We start from the raw sequence: 16,397 nt of genomic DNA, 5'->3' as shown, positions 1-16,397 counted from the left end.
CAGTGGGATGGAGAGAGCAGTGCACAGCCAGCCTGTACTGTGCATAAGTCACGCTCAGGATCAGAGAAAAGTGCACATAGATAGGACGTTGTCTGTGCTATGAGGGTTGAGAAGCACTCAACGGGTTTAGAAGGTCAATGTGTGTCTTTTGGTCTGTAGAGGTGACAAGTCTTTCTACCCATGTTGCAGCTTTTAACAAACATCAGTTCCTGTGAACTCATCATGAAGACCAGGAGAAAGTATGAAACATTCTTCTGTGCTCACCAAGCTTCCTTGACACAGGAGGCTTGAAGTCAAAGTCTACCTTCATCGGGGAATGTCACATTTACAAGTGCAGATGACTTCCTGGTCGGTTCCAAGCGAGCTCCACTTTGCAGCTGTCCTTCCATGGCCAACTTTCCTAGGGTTAGCAGGCTTCATACATCACACCAGGCAGGTTTATACACCTCGACCCAAAGCCGAGACAGCTAACAAATTACCATGGCACGTTGATTGCTTGCCTTATCTCGCCCTGGAGGCCTCCAGAGTCCTCTTTCCCATCACCACAAACACTTCCAATTACCGCATTGGTTTATCGGGGACTGTTTTCTTGGTGTTCCATTCTGCTCACTGTGACCTTGGCTGTCTGAATGATATATCCTTGAGTTGTTGCTCTATCCCTCTTAGATGTGCTTATCGCTGCCTCTGTTCCTATAGGATGTGTTTTATTACCGCACAGACTTAGCCGGTGGCCCCTATGGCATCTAGCACTAGCTGTCTCTTGAGCAAACCCGGAACATCTATAGGTGGCCGTTGTGAAAGAGGTCTCCAAACACAGAATACCAGACGTGTTACTTCATCAGACGTCTGTACAATGGGAGGAAATCATTACTTGAAATTTCAAAGGACAGCAGAGAATTTCAACACACACTTGGAATGAAGTTCTGCTGACTACCCTACCCATGCCAAGCTAATTACAGGAAATAATAACAGGCCATGTGATTGCCAAGCACTGTTCCAAAGTCCTTTCTGTGGTCAGTGTCCCCAACTCCATCAAGCCCTGAAGCTCAGAGAGCAGCTACAGATGCACCGTGGAGCAGAACACTGGTGTCAAGTGTAGCATTGTGGGAAACAACTACCCTAGCAGACGCCGCTGCAACTGCTTAATCAAGGTGAGAAATGATGTTGACAACATGGCATCTGACTCGTCAATTATCTGTCATAATCAATCAGAGCTCCACAAATAAATTTAATGTGAATTTTGTTTTTTTCAAAGTAGGGTTTTACTATGCAACCCTGATTAGCCTGGAAATCACTAAGTAGGTAGACTAGACTATCCCCCAGACTCACAGAATTCATCTTCCTCTGCCTCTACCTATTGCCTGTTCGGTGTGAATTCTTAGGTCTGAAGGAACTCTGACTTCCGAGTCCACCATATCTTACTTTGCAGATACAACAGTACATTTTAGAGGAATGGTAAGAAATTAATCTTGAGCTTGTTGGCCAAGAGCACCCCAGAACTGGATGCTTTCAACATGCATGCAGGACATACTGCCAATTTTGCTGGTATCAGATACTGAGTTTGCCTTCCCAGCTGAGGATCTTGATTTGGATAAATTAACCTGGATGTGGGGGGGAAAAAACCTTCTTTTCATAACATCCTATTGAGATAAGTTACTGCTTAAATTACTTCTAAAATGTAGACTCTGCAGGGAAACTGACTCTTGCTCAGTCTTAGTATAAAGAAGAAGCATAAGAAATTGTCACCAAATGAATACCATATCAAATATTCCTCATCACACGGATAGGACTGGTGTTCTTTGGAGAAGTGGAATGACCCCAATTTCAGGACACCGTAGGAACTCAATAGAATTTTGTAATATTATATTATAATTTATAAAGACATAACTAACTCAACAACAGGAAGGAATTGTATTCCTTGATTATAAAATATTTCTGTTGAAGTGCCTTTGATTTATTACTTATAAAATTAACTTCATGATTGGGAATATCATGAGGATTGTGCCAGATGCTAGAGGAAGATGTAAGGGCTCCTCCAACCTACTATTGTTCACCCGATTGCTCAGTAAAATTGGACACCCCCCCCTTATTGAATCAGAGCTGATACTGATGAGGCAACCCAGAGCAACATGGGAAGCCAGGCAGAAGAGCACAACAAATGTACGAATTGCAGGGATGGGCTGAAAACAGAGAAAGTCCATATGGCTCAGCAGCTCACTGAGCAGTCAGGAATGACGATTAAGTTTGTGGGGTAAGAACCAAGCCAGTCATCAGGAAGTAGAAAATCCACAGGGATCAAAAAGCACCAAGAGTCAACGTATCAGAAAATAAGTGAAAACCTTAGAGCCAAAGCACTCACTACTTTGGGAGAGAAGACTTATTCCACTTCCATGAGAACAGACTATACATAACCATTCCAGGTTGACTAGGTAGAAGCAGGGCGTCTTGCCAAGGGCTTCCATACAATGTCTAACAGAGGCCAGAACTGGAAGCTACGCATATCACATCAGGGTCATGGGGGTGGGGGGGGGCGGGCACTAGCCAGAAAGAAATACTAAGAGTCAGGGAAGAGGTGTGTAGAAACCAACCAACTTTGTAACAACACTCACCTCCCAGTCAGTGTTATCTCCCACATCCTTGTACCCTTTCCCCCGCTGTTTCTAGGCCCCAGGGATTCCACACACTGCCCATCTAAGGTTCAGCCCCTTCCTGGAAGGCACAGCACTCAGGCTTTTCCAAGCCTTATTACTTCCCAAGTGAAAAAGTGTGCGTGTGTGCGTGCGTGCGTGCCTGTGTGTGTGCGTGCCTGCCTGCGTCTGTTTTTTTTAACTGTGTCACAGATGCTAAGGGGAGAGGATTGTGTTAAAGCGACTCTAACGTAAAGATGATGAGTATGCCTGCCTATCCTACAGATATTGTCTGAAGAAACTAGCTAGTGGATGTGAAACCACCACCAGAACACCGCCCTCGGCACTCCAGAGGAACAGAGGTTGAAAAAAAAATTTTTTCTAATTACTTAAACAAATGGCTTTAATTTGTAGTTCTTTTAAAAAGAAAACTGTTGGTTTTTCTTCACAATAAAAAAAATGTGTATTAATCCAGACTTCTAAGGTCTCTGTTTAAAGGCGATAACTGAAGCACCTCCCTTATCTCCCTTTTCAATCAGATGTAGTTCTAGGAATAAACACAGATGATTTGAATTTTAATGATTTCCAAGAACTGATACTTGACTGCGAAAAAAAAATCAGACATTTCAGTTTTCTAGGACAAGGGAAAAAATTATTGCCGAGGCCACGCCTCACAGCGGAAAAATCATGAACTCAATATCACCTTGGCTAGTCCCTCTTCATCCTGGCCCCCATCTCTTCACACGGTAATAATACAGATTTTGCAAGGTTCCCATGAAAATTACAGAGCATGCCTATGGAGCATCTAGTGCAGCACGTCACAGGTGGTCCATGAATCATAGCGAATGTTATTATTAGCTCGCTTATCTAAGACGTGCCCCCATCATCTTCCACGGTAAACACGGTGCTTCCTTGTCAATAGAACAAAGTGCCTGGCTGGAAAAGCACCCAGGGAGAGTGACCAAAATGCCATCCTAAGGGCAGAAAATTGGGCAACAACCTCAGTCCTGTCACCAGGCAGCTGTGAGAGTCTGAAGAACAGCAAACCCCCTACCTTTGCTTCCTTATCTGGAAATCGAAGGTTAAACATCGTTCCCGATACACAGGTCACTGGTGCTCTCTGATTACATTATGGGCAAAGAGAGGACTAGAGAAAGGTTGTCCCTATCTGAGAGCAGCCCATTCCTAGATGACCAACTTTTGCTTAGCGTAGCATTTCACCTTCCAACCACCCACCTTCGGTCCTGATTCTGATCACTGGACCCTGGCCAATGGAGCAAACGGACTTGGATCAGTAAAACCCGATATAAACACACTGCTGACACCCGCTCCCTGAGAGCTGGGATAATGTGCTTAAGTCATCTTAAGCTTTAGTTTTCTTCTCTGTAAAAGTACAAGAGTAATAATCACCTCGTTGAGTTTTTATGAGGATTAAATGATATGTATATGAAAATGAGTTATGAGCTATACAGCATTCTGCAATGTTAACATAGCAACTGTGATTATTGGTGACTAATGCCATTGAAACTCTGCACAGCAGCCCAAGAAGCTGGATTCTGAGTTGGACACTTGAGAGTCATCAATCTCAGCTCCTGCCCCTTGTGGATTTTGTGAGGTCGGTGGAATCCGGCAGAATGACATTGAACTTTGCTGCAATCAGGTATTGATTCTGGTTTTCCTAACAGAGAACAGAGGTTTGTTTAAACTTTTACTTAGAGGCAAGTGACAGGAACTGGTTTTAATGGTCCGGAAAAGTTTTCACCCCATTACCAACAGTCTACCCATGTGACCTGAGGTTTTCCTATTTCAAGAGGCAATTGCAGAGTTTCTGGAGAACCACCTTGTACTAATAGTAACAAATCCATCAGTTGCTGGAAAGAACCATAGATCGACTGCCACACGGCTCTGTTCTAAAGCTGTGTTGGGTCTACTATTCCACAGAACAGTAGCTTTCTGTGGTTGTCAAGAAGCCTTGTGAAAAGACTGCCTAACAAGAGCCGAGTAAGTCAGTGGGTTTCTTAGATGTATCCTGAGATGCCCAGCTGCATGCTCTGTCTGCACTGTGGTAAAAACCCCCTACAGAATTTTCTCCTCTGTACCAAAGTCATAAAGCTATTTATTAACCCAAGGTGTGGAGTGGTGACTTTAGGACATGCTTCCAGGTAGATAGTTTTCTGAGCAGTCAGCCCTGTGAAGGCTTTAATCTCTCCCCTTTTCACCGTTTTACTCCCCCTCCCCCATCTGACCTTCCTATCAACACCTGCAGACCACATGCCCCTAGCCAGACGGGGCTGGACCCATAAACAGAAGAGTAAGCAGCTACTCACATGGTGTAATTGGAGACACCTCACAATCCCCACTGCCCAAAATATCTTCCCCACCAAATGTCATGGTGCCGAAAAGTCCCAGCATTGAAATCGCTGCTACTAAGATCTCCGTCCTTCACCTCATCTTCCCAAGTGTCCGCACCCTGGACGCTGACTTACCCTCTGAGCTTAGCTGTGTATCAGTCACGCTTCAAGCCTTCAGATTCCCCCAGCTATATGTAATCTCTCATTCCCAGGAACAATTGCAAAGCTTAGTTTGTGCCTATGTTATGGTATTTGCCCTGTGTTTAAACACGGGTATTATCGTACCAGCTATCATCTGAAAGTTCCATCCCTCAGCTGGGTCTTATTTCTCTACTTCCATCCCATCCCCAGCAGATGAGGCTCAGAGCCGGCCCCTGAAGAACCACGAGAGCCTCGGGCGTGAACTTCACCAGGACTGAGATCTTGCTACTCACTCTCAGTCCACCTGGAGAGTCACTTCCAAGATCTCATCGTACAGAAAAGGCCACTGGAGAGTTCCAAACTACCAGGGCTCTGCCGGCACCATAGCTAGCCCACTAGGTGATGTCACAGCACATATTGGCTTAAGAAAGACCCCGCGTGGCTCGCCTTCCTCCTCTAAAACTTACCCCACTGCAGACGGCTTCTCTCTTAAAGAAGGAGAAAGGACGAGTAAGCTAAGGAAGAGTGACTGCAGGGATGAGCACTTCCTTTCACCTGATTTTCTCGCAGAACTGGGTGGTTAGTTCAGCTTGGAGCTTGCCAAGAGCTGTGCTGAAAAGACTTTAACACAAAGGAGCACTGTGAGTGCTGGCTCACAACAGTCTCAAAACGGTGGTGTGAAAGACCGAGTATTTGCTATCACCTCACTGGGGATAAACGGGGCTCAGCTAAGCAGTTCTCACATCGGGTCTGTTGGAGAACTACAGTCAGATTATGTCTATGCAGAGAGTAACTTCAAGCCTGGGCTGGGAGGGCTCACACAACTAGAGGCTAGGATGGCTGGTCTTCCTCCCACAGTGTCCCTGAGTGATCTCTCCAGATAACTGTCTAACTTTGATAGCACGAGAACAGCCAGAATCCTTACAAGGATGCTCGGGTGAGGGAGAGAGAGCATCAGGGAAGCCTTATCAGACTTTGAGTCAACCTCCCAAGGCAGGCCATCACTTCGGTCAGCTTCTGCTTGCTAGAAACAAGACAACTAAGACCAACCTGTATTCAAAGGATGTATAATTACTCTCCAGCTTTTGATGGAGGAGTGTCTAGGAGTGTGAGAACATGTTTTAAAGCTATCATTAATGGAAAAGTAAGCATTTGCCCATCAATAAATGCTATTAGTGACAGTCATGGCAACGCACGCCTGTGATCCTAGTACAGTGAAGGCTGGAGGAGGAGAAGAGGGAGTCAGCCTGGGTTACACAGTGAGACCCTGTGTCAATAAAACTTAAATTTCAAAACATGTGATTCTTTTGAAAAACCAAATTTAGGGCTAGTCTAACCTAATCTAGGGATAAAACATAAAATGCCTAGAGTTCTGCTGTCAAATATGGTATCTACTAGCATAATTGGATATCGAAACTTAAATTAGACTTAATTAATTATAATTTAGCTTTAAGTTAATTAAAGTTAACTAGTTAGAGTTAATTAACTGCCATTTAAATTAATTTAAAATATCTTAAATAAAAATTTCTAAATGCCTTTCTGTCTTAACAGCCAATTTCAAATGCTTCATAGATATATATACACTTGGTACCATCATGTTGGGTACCACAAATAAGAAACATTTCCATCATCAAAAACAGTTCTCCCAGACAATGCAGATTTAGAATGATGAAACAATATATCCTTCAGCTGTCAATCAGAATTGCTTTCCTCTAATTAAGCTTCAGTAGGCACTGGGCAGGAGAGACATCTAGCTTTTAACACTGGGCAAGAGTTACCCACGGTGTTGATGAGGGATACTCCACACTTAAGAATCAACCAAGCAGATGGTAGGTTCACCTCCCTTAAGAACGGAGTCTCCAACTCAAGCCCCCAAACAGCTGGCCAGCCCTCTTCCATGTGGAGATTTTCCAACTAAGGGTTGCCTTCAGTCGGCTTCCTAAAAGCTATCTGCTTTAAAAGTGTGGTGAAGAAAAATAAAAGCAAATCTGCAAAGCTCATTCTCTCACTCCTTCACTCAACCAACATGTATTGACCTGGTATAAATGCTGTGTGGTTGGTGCCTGAATAAAAATGTGAGCGGATTTTACTGACTCCTCAGGCCCCCAAAGCAGACACACAAATGTCAACAGGACAGCCCCCCAAAATTTACCTTTAAGTAGTATCCTTTAGTAGTGAAAACATGAGAGAGAAAAAAAATGGATGCAAAATGTACCTGACAAAGATGAGAGAATTAGCTCACCAGATATAATTAACTAGATAGTAGTCAATTAAATCATAAATGCTATCGGTCAAAAAAGATGATTTTGAGTTTAGAAATTTTGAATTCAAGCAATTCTATTTTCCAATAAGATAAAGGGTCCATTTCTCGTTAGTGACAATAAAATTATATCACCAGCATAGAGAACAGTTATTTTTATACTCCTTATAATAGGGGTGAGTGCAGCTAGATCATGTCCTCGTTGTTTCAAATCATTTAGATACAAATTTTAAGAGAACTGCAAGAAGCAGAGTCAGAACAGGGTTCAATTTTTCAAAGACTAGACAGATAACTAGAATTGTTATCTGATCTATTACCGGACCACCCCCAGCAGCTCTTGGGGCCTATGCTCAGATGGTATAGAAGAATCATAATCTTGCATCCCAGCTGTAATGAATGATGCATGCACCCCATCACCTCCCCCATCCCTGCTCCCCCATTCTTACGTCATTCTCTGCCTCTGGAGGCTAGCTTGTATAAGAGGCACCTGCGGGTTCCCTTGCCCTCTTCCCTTCTAAAGGAGTTCTGCCGAGGGGAGGCACCAGCAGGAGATTAGAGGATGGAAAACTAGGAGGTTAGAGTATCTGTCCCTCCAGCTCCCTTCCTGCCAGGCCGCCATGGGTTGGCTGCATTCCTTAACTAAAGGCTATAGCTCACGTCGGGCAGTGTTCTTAATATAGTTATGCTCTCTGAATTGCACTAATCCTCACTCCCTTTGATCATTCAGGCCTGTGAGGCTCAGTGTCTCCCTGCTAGTGTAAGACCTTGCAGGGTTTCCTCCAAACTCTTTGTACCTTTGTACATTGTTCTTCTAACTATTCAGTTTGTGTCAGAAACTGATTTCTGATGACCCCTGATGATACCAATCCATTACTGGTTTTATGCATGAAGATCAAAAATAACCAATTAAATTTATATGCAACCTTAGAGCTCCTAAAATGCTTCTTTTTTTTTCTTTTCTATTTTATTTTTCCCCCTTTGTTTTTTTGATACAGGGTTTCTCTGTGTACCTTTGGAGCCTGTCCTGGAACTAGCTCTTGTAGACCAGGCTGGCCTCAAACTCACAGAAATCCGCCTGCCTCTGCCTCCCAAGTGCTGGGATTAAAAGCGTGCCACTACTGCCTGCATCTAAAATGTTTCTTAACACATTATAAAGCACATGGTCACTGGTGCAATATTGTACCTAAATCCAATGTGTTCCTTCTAAACTGTATTAAGCAGAGAAAAGTCTGGACTATTGTTTAGGAAAAGCATTTCAATGCAATATCCACCAATATGGTGATACTGCAGTTGGATAGAACAGTATCACTTCTGAAGAGAGGCAAGAATTCAGGGTCGTCATGGACTATACAACGATCATAAAAAATTAAAGCAAGAGGAATGAGGGTTTAGCAGATAAAATAGTACTTTTTAAGAAAACTACAGCCCAAATTGGAGCAGAATCCGAGCCGTTCTGGATGTGAGGAGTCTTCAAAGATGCTTTGTAACCAACAGTACCATATGAAGTACCACCAGCACTTAACCAACAAAGAGACTACCGAACCCAAAGATTACTTCAGTTATTCTTGGACTAAGGGCTCTGAGGCTGCCCTGCTCCTGACCATTGTGTTGCTGTAATGAATGAAATTCTTGAAGTTAGACAGTCTTACTTCCAGATCTCTGATTCAAAATCACTTATAATGTAAGAGGAATAGTATTTCCAGTGTGGAGTAGTTGTGGGCATTGGGTATAAAACTACATGCTCATTACAATCACTAACTGAAATTCAAAAACAAAACTGAAAGGGACTAGACAGACGGTTCAGCAGTTAAGACCACTTACTGCTCTAGTAGAAGAATGGAACTCAGTTCCCTGTGCCCGTGGCAGGTGGCTTGCAACCATCTGTAACTCCAGCTCCAAGATATTAGACACTCTTTTAGCACCCTCAGGCACCCATAAACAAATGTCTATGCAGACACCATGGAGGAGGAAGAAACAGACAGACAGGTACAAATTAACATAAAAATAAATGCATAAATAATTAAATGTACAAATCACACTTAAAAGAATAACCCAAACCGCTGGGAACCAAAGACTCCCATCTCAAGATGACCCAGAAAATCAGCAAGTGCACTGGGTGCGATGGAGAACAGGCTGGTAAAGTAACCCAACCCATGGGTTGCCTACAGTTCAAGAACATAAGTAATGGACGAATTCCCTTGTTCTCTAAGGAATAGTGACCTAAGAGAATCATCTATTTCTGGAAGAGCTCTGGGTTTCCATCTTCTCCCAATATGTTTCAGGGTTAATTAACACACCCTCTGCCCCCCCCATAGTGATTGTTTCTTATTCTACAAAATACCTGGGAAGCCAGAGCTAGTGTGGACTGGTGTAGGCACCTCATTCGCAGCCAGAGTGTTCTTCCAATTTGCCATGGTTCCTCTGACACCTGCTTCCAGAAATGGCCTGGGTGGGGAGCTCTAGAGGACCTCTGGATTGCTCTTTTGAGATCATTCCATCTGAGTGACAATTCATTCCCTTGTCTGGTTGGTCACCTCCAAGGCCAAGAGGTTATGATTACTTCCTCACAAAAGAGACATGCTCCCATCAGTGTCTTGGGGTATACCAGACAATGTCATTGACTTTACCTCTGGATAGAATTCATATTTATGAGTCACTTAAAGACAATGTTTAGCTAGACCACTAAGAAGTGGGACCATGGCAAATGAGAGAGGGAGACCTTTGTGGGGTGGAATCAGAGTGTACTGTGGTGAAAGCACCCGTGACAAAGATGAGTCCCAGAAGCTGGCTGGCAGATCTCTGAGGCCATGGTTCCTGTTTACACTGAGACTGGTTTGCTGCCCCACTGGCCCATGGGTGGAACCTTACGAGAACCAAGCAAACGCAAACATAAGAAATCAACATGTAGGAAACAGCTGCCATGTGCCAGGCTTTGTACAGCATATTTTTTATATTATCTCAGTTCATCCTGTGAGTAGCCCATCTTAAAAGACTGAGACGTTCAGTAACTTGCCCAAAATTAACCTGTAGAATCAGAATTCAATCCAAGTTTGCTTGTTTCCTATCCTGTTCTCATCCTTTTCTGTCACACGTTATGATCAAGGACACTGGTCCATTATTCACGATCTTTACACAGAGCTCTGGACACCTGCAATGCACTGACTTACTACCCTGTCTGTCTTTCATCTTTTACACAAAGCTGTTAAGAGAAAGTATCACTGGATTCCAGTTAACACAAAGAAGTGGACCGCATTCTCCTGCATCCAGTTTATTATTATAACTTGATTCTTAACAATGACCTCCTGGATCCGTGGCAGGCCACTGCATAATTAATTATCCAAAGTTAGTAGCTTAAAGCCAAAAACGTTTAATATCACATTATTATGGTTCGTGATTCTGCAAGTCCACTGGCCTTACATGGACCCATTTTCAAGGGTGCATCTAATTTCAAAGGTGCTTGGGAATAAAGTCAAACTGGGACAGACTGGAGTCAGTTTCTCTATCTCTTTCTGTCTCTATCTAACTCTGTCTGTCTCTCTGTCTATATCTCTTTCTCTTTGTATCTCTGCCTCTGTATCTCTCTCCCCCTCCCTCCTCCTCCTCCTCCTCTTCTTCTTCTTCTTCTTCTTCTTCTTCTTCTTCTTCTTCTTCTTCTTCTTCTTCTTCTTCTTCTTCCTCCCTCTCTCTCTCTCTCTCTCTCTCTCTCTCTCTCTCTCTCTCTCTCTCTCTCTCTCTCTCTGACCTAAAGCAATAAGGTATCCATTTCATATACACTCATCACACAACTGTGAAGAAGCAATAGGGAGTCACATAATCATCACTGGCCACAGCAATTCTGAAATCCAATCATACCTACAGGCAAGGCCTTCTGTCTGGAAATGGGAGTGCAGTTTTATTCTCTGGGAGTGCTTGGGTGTGCTATCTAAAAAGGCTTTTTCACAAACGGAAACACCCTGTGTTGGTAGCTAAGTGATTTTCCCAAGTTCTTGTCTCTTTTAATTTTGAATCTCCTGTGCACTATTTAGCCTAACTAGATCCAATTCTCTTAAAATTTTTATGGCTTCCTATATACATCTCAAGTTATAGTTGGATGCATTAAACATAAATTATCCCCACAACTATTTTTGAGATGTTCCTCTACCTTGTCAACATGTCAAGGTACTATGGGAAAATTCAAGTTCTCAGAGGCCCTTCCATGCACCAGAGTCTCTCAGACATCACTTTAAATAGTTCTAGGGACTTAAATATTGTTGTCATACCTGCAGTTTCAACTGTGTTCCAAGGTCATTTCTTACTTAAAGAATCCATTGCCAACTGAAGATACTAACATATGAAAGTTTCATTTTCCAATTCAGCATCTCCTGGACTGACCAAATCTGCTTTAAGTTCTTCCCATAAATTGAGTTATTCCCTTACTTTATCTCTGTCTTTCTATCTTCTCATTTGTGTAACCTTCTAAGGGTAATTTGATCCCTACAGCATTCCAGGTGGAAATCTCCTTAAAGGAAAATCCACAAGTTCATTGAATACATTTCCTGCCTTCCACATTCCTAGATATTAGTGTTCCCAGCTTTTCCTCTACAGTATAAAGTGATTTACCCTTTCTCAACCTCTACTAGCAATTCCCTTCCACGTCTTCAGGCTCCACTAAGGCCACTTGCTGCCCCACAGACTCTGCCACCCACTCAGTCCTAAAGTCAAGGTTATGTGGCTTTGAGTTTGTTGTTACAGCAGCACACTACTTCCAGGCATTGGTTTTTATGATTCATATTTATTTGTAAGACAAGGGATAGAGAGATGGATCAATGGCTAAGAGTACTTGCTGTTCTTGCGAAGGACCTATGTAGGTTCCCAGCACTCACATCAAGTGGCTTAAAATCTCCTGTAACTTCAGATCCAAGTATCCATCACCCCTCTGGCCTTTATGGGAACCAACTTACACAAGGTACAGACATGCGCGCGCGCGCGCGCGCACACACACACACACACACACACACACACACACGCACGCACGCACACAAATAATTTTTTTAAACACCCCCACAAACTGAGTGAATTAACAACCCTTCATTTCTCAGGATTCTATGAGCTGGGTCATTCATTCTCCCGCCGGTCACGCCTGGCTGTGATCTCTCATGTAGCTGCTTCCACCTGGGAAATCTTTGGAGACTAAGCTTAACTGGCCTCTCATATAATGTAGATTTTAGTTCTGGACTGACACACGGCACAGTGAACTCCGGGTTTTGAGATGCTGAGTCCCAGTGTGCACATGTTCGCCGAACCTCTGCTTCTGTCTCATTTGTTTATGCCGCATTCGCCAAACGGGTCACGTGGATGAACCCAGCACCGTTGTGGTAGCGCTGTATAAAAGGACGTGAATAACGACAGGTATGTTCTGCTGGAGTCACCACAGCGACACTCCACCAGAGTGTCAAAATCTAAGCTTCATGCCTCTTCCTGTATTCCCACTCAAGCATACAGGCCAATGACTTGCTCGTCCATGCATATTCGCTATATTTGTCTAACCGAGTTGAAGACACATAGATCTTAACAACACAAGAACCAGAAAGGCTAAGACTGTTCCCACGCACAGTCTTAGAAAAGCAAAGACTTAGAACAATGTTAGCCATGAACTACCATCTTCCCATGTTCTTATGAATCAGATACCTTTTTATGACTGGGGATCTTTACAGTACCAAGAATTTCAAATAAAGGTCTGACTCATTAAGTGTGTATTTGCTAGAGCCGTACCAATTTAAGAAGTAAATTCCGTGTGAATTTGAAAATTCTTCATCCTAAATCACTGTTCAAACATCTGAATGCTCGTATAATGACAATTCCTCCGTATTTGAGCAGGAGAGAAAGAACTGAAGCGAATCATTGGAATTTCAAAGCCAGTGTTTGAGTTTAGTTAAGATCAGATGTTAGACTTGATTTGTCTTCCCATGTGGAGATGTAGGTATACTGACTTTTCATTAAAATAAAGAGAATCATGAATGTGTTTTATTGGGTGGTCTCAAAAGTTCTCTTCTTATCAATCATTTTGCCAGAACAAGTTGGAAATTTTTTTAGCAGTAGTGATGTGTAATGAGGAGTACCTTTGCTTAAAGGTAGCTTACTTTCAAAACCCTGTGCCCAAAGACACCATCTCCTCTTGCTACCAAGTGTGATTTTAATAACTCATGTATGTTTGCATTTTCTCCCATGCAGCAGAATATTCCATCAAAGTGTAACAAGGGGATTCGCTGAGGACTCAATTTGTACAGAGTGGCTTTTTGTTCCTTTGTTTGCTTGCTTGTTGTGCAATTAACCTTCTGCCTTTCCACTTCCAAGAAATGATGTTCTTACTCCAATCTAGGAAACAACAGGAGGGGTTTCTAAATAAACTTTGGGGACTAGAGGGGGCCACTACTATACTCTATATTTTTAACCTATTAGTCCTTCCAAAGTGGAGCTTACTGAGGTTGTGAGGGAGAGGGGGAGAGGAGGAGAGTCAGCATTTATTGAGCTCTCAGGGTACTAAGCTTTGTTCAAAGCACTTTATGTAAATTAATTTATGCACTCCTCACACTGTTGGGGCGGGGTATTGTCTATTTCCCCTTTACACAGATGAGCAATGAAGTATAAAGCCATTTTTCAGGTAATAGTTTTTGAATGGCACATCAGGATTTGAACCCACTACTAGTTCTATTTTAATTCAAAGATACTACTAGTCTCATACAGAACTCAGCCTTCTGCCTACAGCCTTCCTGAGACTCCATTCTCAGCAGCAAGTGACTAACAGTCATATACTTTGACAGTCCTTTTCTCTGTGTTTTTGATGATTTTCACAAACTGTTAATAAGCAATATTGATGCCTCTGGCCAGTCACCTAACCAAGATCATCTAAGCCAGAACATTCTCTCCTTAGCTGTCTAGGACTCTTGTTCTCCTAGAACTCAAGTAGGGTTACCACTCCATCCACTACTGACACAGCTGTCTGTACTTCCTCTGTATGTAGCCCTGGTGACCTCCTACCTGTCCAGTTCTCCATAACTCAATGCCTTCCAGATTCCCGTGTACACTTGTTGATTGACACATAAGCCCTGTGGGATGAAGTTCATGTTTTTCTCCACAGCATTCCTTTGTAGCAAACGTATGTCCCCATCACCCCATGACATTGTAGGTGACTGCCAACCTCTCAGAGCTGGGTCTCTCATATGTTATGCATCTTCTTCACCCATCACACTACATCCCAAGCCAACACATGGTCAGTCAAAATGTGCTTACTGGGGGCCAGTGTACATCAGGGCCTGTGGCAAGCACACAGAAGAGAACTGTGTCCTAGAAGCTTTGATTCCCTACCATCCTGACTTCCAACTTAGAAACATGATTAATTTTGGCCAACCTGGAAATAATAAGAAGTAAGGGCCATTTTAGAAAAGAACTCAGACTAAACCACCTTTATAATCTCTTGCAACCCCACCCCCATCCTCTTGATTTCTCTCTAAGGCAAGCATTTATTAGTTTGATTTCAACACACACACTTGTACCTGTAATTACTATATAATGTCTGTTTACTTTTTTAAACGAAAATGAATTTAAATTAATCTTGTTTTGTGAATTTCAAGGCACCCCCTGAGATAAATGAAGACACTCCAGGGTGTCATCAAACCAGTGCTTGGAATCCTCGCTCTAAAGAGTGGAGAAGCAAGCTCATTAAACCTTCAAGAAGCCAGAGGGAGAAATGTATTCAGATACGCAGGCAGCAAGAGCACAGTAAGGAGGGAGGTTTTATATGTGCATCATATACAGAGAATGGGGAAAAGGTGGCTACCAAAATGTGGCTCTTCAGGAAAGTCTCTTAGAAATGTAACTATCAATGTCACTTATTCCTAAATCCTCTCTATCATAGAGTTGACACTAAGGTCATTTCCAAAGTCCTCTTCCTTCCCTTGTCTGAATGTCAATGGGAGATGCTCATGTGAGATGTAAAAGGAAAGAAAGGTGAATATTATGTTCCAGAGGTCAGAAAACAGAAAGAACACAGGTTCGCAGCATCCAAGTCCATTTCTTGAGACTCTTCACATCAGTACTGCAGACTGAGATATCTGGTGGGAATTTCCCAGAAGTCTTTGAAATTTACGACGGGATTGTTTGCTGGCAATGACTTTGAAAACATCTCACTTGGGTCTTCCAAGCCAATCTCACCTATGACCTTTGTGAGCTGTCCATCCAACTGGTATACAAACCTCAAACTCCTTGCACTGCTTCCCTTCATACCGGGCAGCAAAGGGTGGCTTCTCTTTGCCTGGTCTCTCTCTCTCTCTCTCTCTCTCTCTCTCTCTCTCTCTCTCTCTCTCATGTATGTACTTTAATTATTTTACAATACTTATTTGTATAGTGTATTATCAAAAGTCTTAAATGTTTTAAATGTATAATAAACATTTCTTGTAGTGCTGGACTGAACCCAGAACCTTGCCCGTGCTAGGCGAGCTCTACCACTAAGCCACACCCACCGATCTACAGACACTTATAGAAACACAAAAGAGGCACATAAGCCCTGAGTGGTAAAGAAGTCTTCCTGGGGCACTAGGTTTGCTCCCAGACTGTGCACTGGTAGACGTGCAATGTTGCAACAAGCTAAAGGACAGGAGAGCAGGTGAAGGACACAAAGCAGGACAGAGCTCACTGCTTCTCTGAGGACCCATGCATCGCTGGGTGATGGGGACATACATTAGTACAAGAGAATGCTGTAAGATGAAGCTGAAGAAAAAAAGAAAAAAAAACAAGAACCTCATCCCACAGGGCTTGTGTGTCACTCAACAGGTATACAAGGGGGTCTCTGGAAGGCACATACAGAGTACTCGATGGGTTAAGATCATGAGGGCAACTTAAGGGGTAAATCTGTAGAACCAGACTAGAGGAGGTCAGCCCAGAGGCCCATAGACATGATGACTTAAAGAGGTTCTGGAAAGATGCAATCTGGTGAGACGATCTGCCCAGAAACAAGGAAGAGGGTGTGGTGTGCTAAGTTGC

At 43.0% G+C, this 16,397-nt stretch overlaps 1 long non-coding RNA gene across 3 annotated transcripts; it reads left to right on the top strand.

Annotated features, from left to right (window-relative positions):
- Positions 1-1,025: 1,025 nt before the first annotated feature.
- Positions 1,026-9,734, top strand: LOC126502088 (uncharacterized). 3 transcript variants are annotated; one of them, XR_007591840.1, is made up of 4 exons: positions 1,026-1,151; positions 2,913-2,989; positions 4,168-4,287; positions 5,330-9,734. It is a non-coding gene; the product is annotated as an uncharacterized lncRNA (long non-coding RNA). The 3 variants fall into 3 exon arrangements; XR_007591841.1 differs by having other exon boundaries at positions 4,165-4,287; positions 5,333-9,734; XR_007591839.1 differs by having other exon boundaries at positions 4,165-4,287.
- The last annotated feature ends 6,663 nt before the right edge of the window (positions 9,735-16,397 follow it).

This window comes from Alexandromys fortis, unplaced genomic scaffold, assembly GCF_014885135.2.
Source record: "Alexandromys fortis isolate MF-2015 unplaced genomic scaffold, M_Fortis_MF-2015_v1.1 scaffold_51, whole genome shotgun sequence".
Taxonomy (NCBI): Eukaryota; Metazoa; Chordata; class Mammalia; order Rodentia; family Cricetidae; genus Alexandromys; species Alexandromys fortis.
This window is presented reverse-complemented; position numbering and strand designations above follow the sequence as displayed.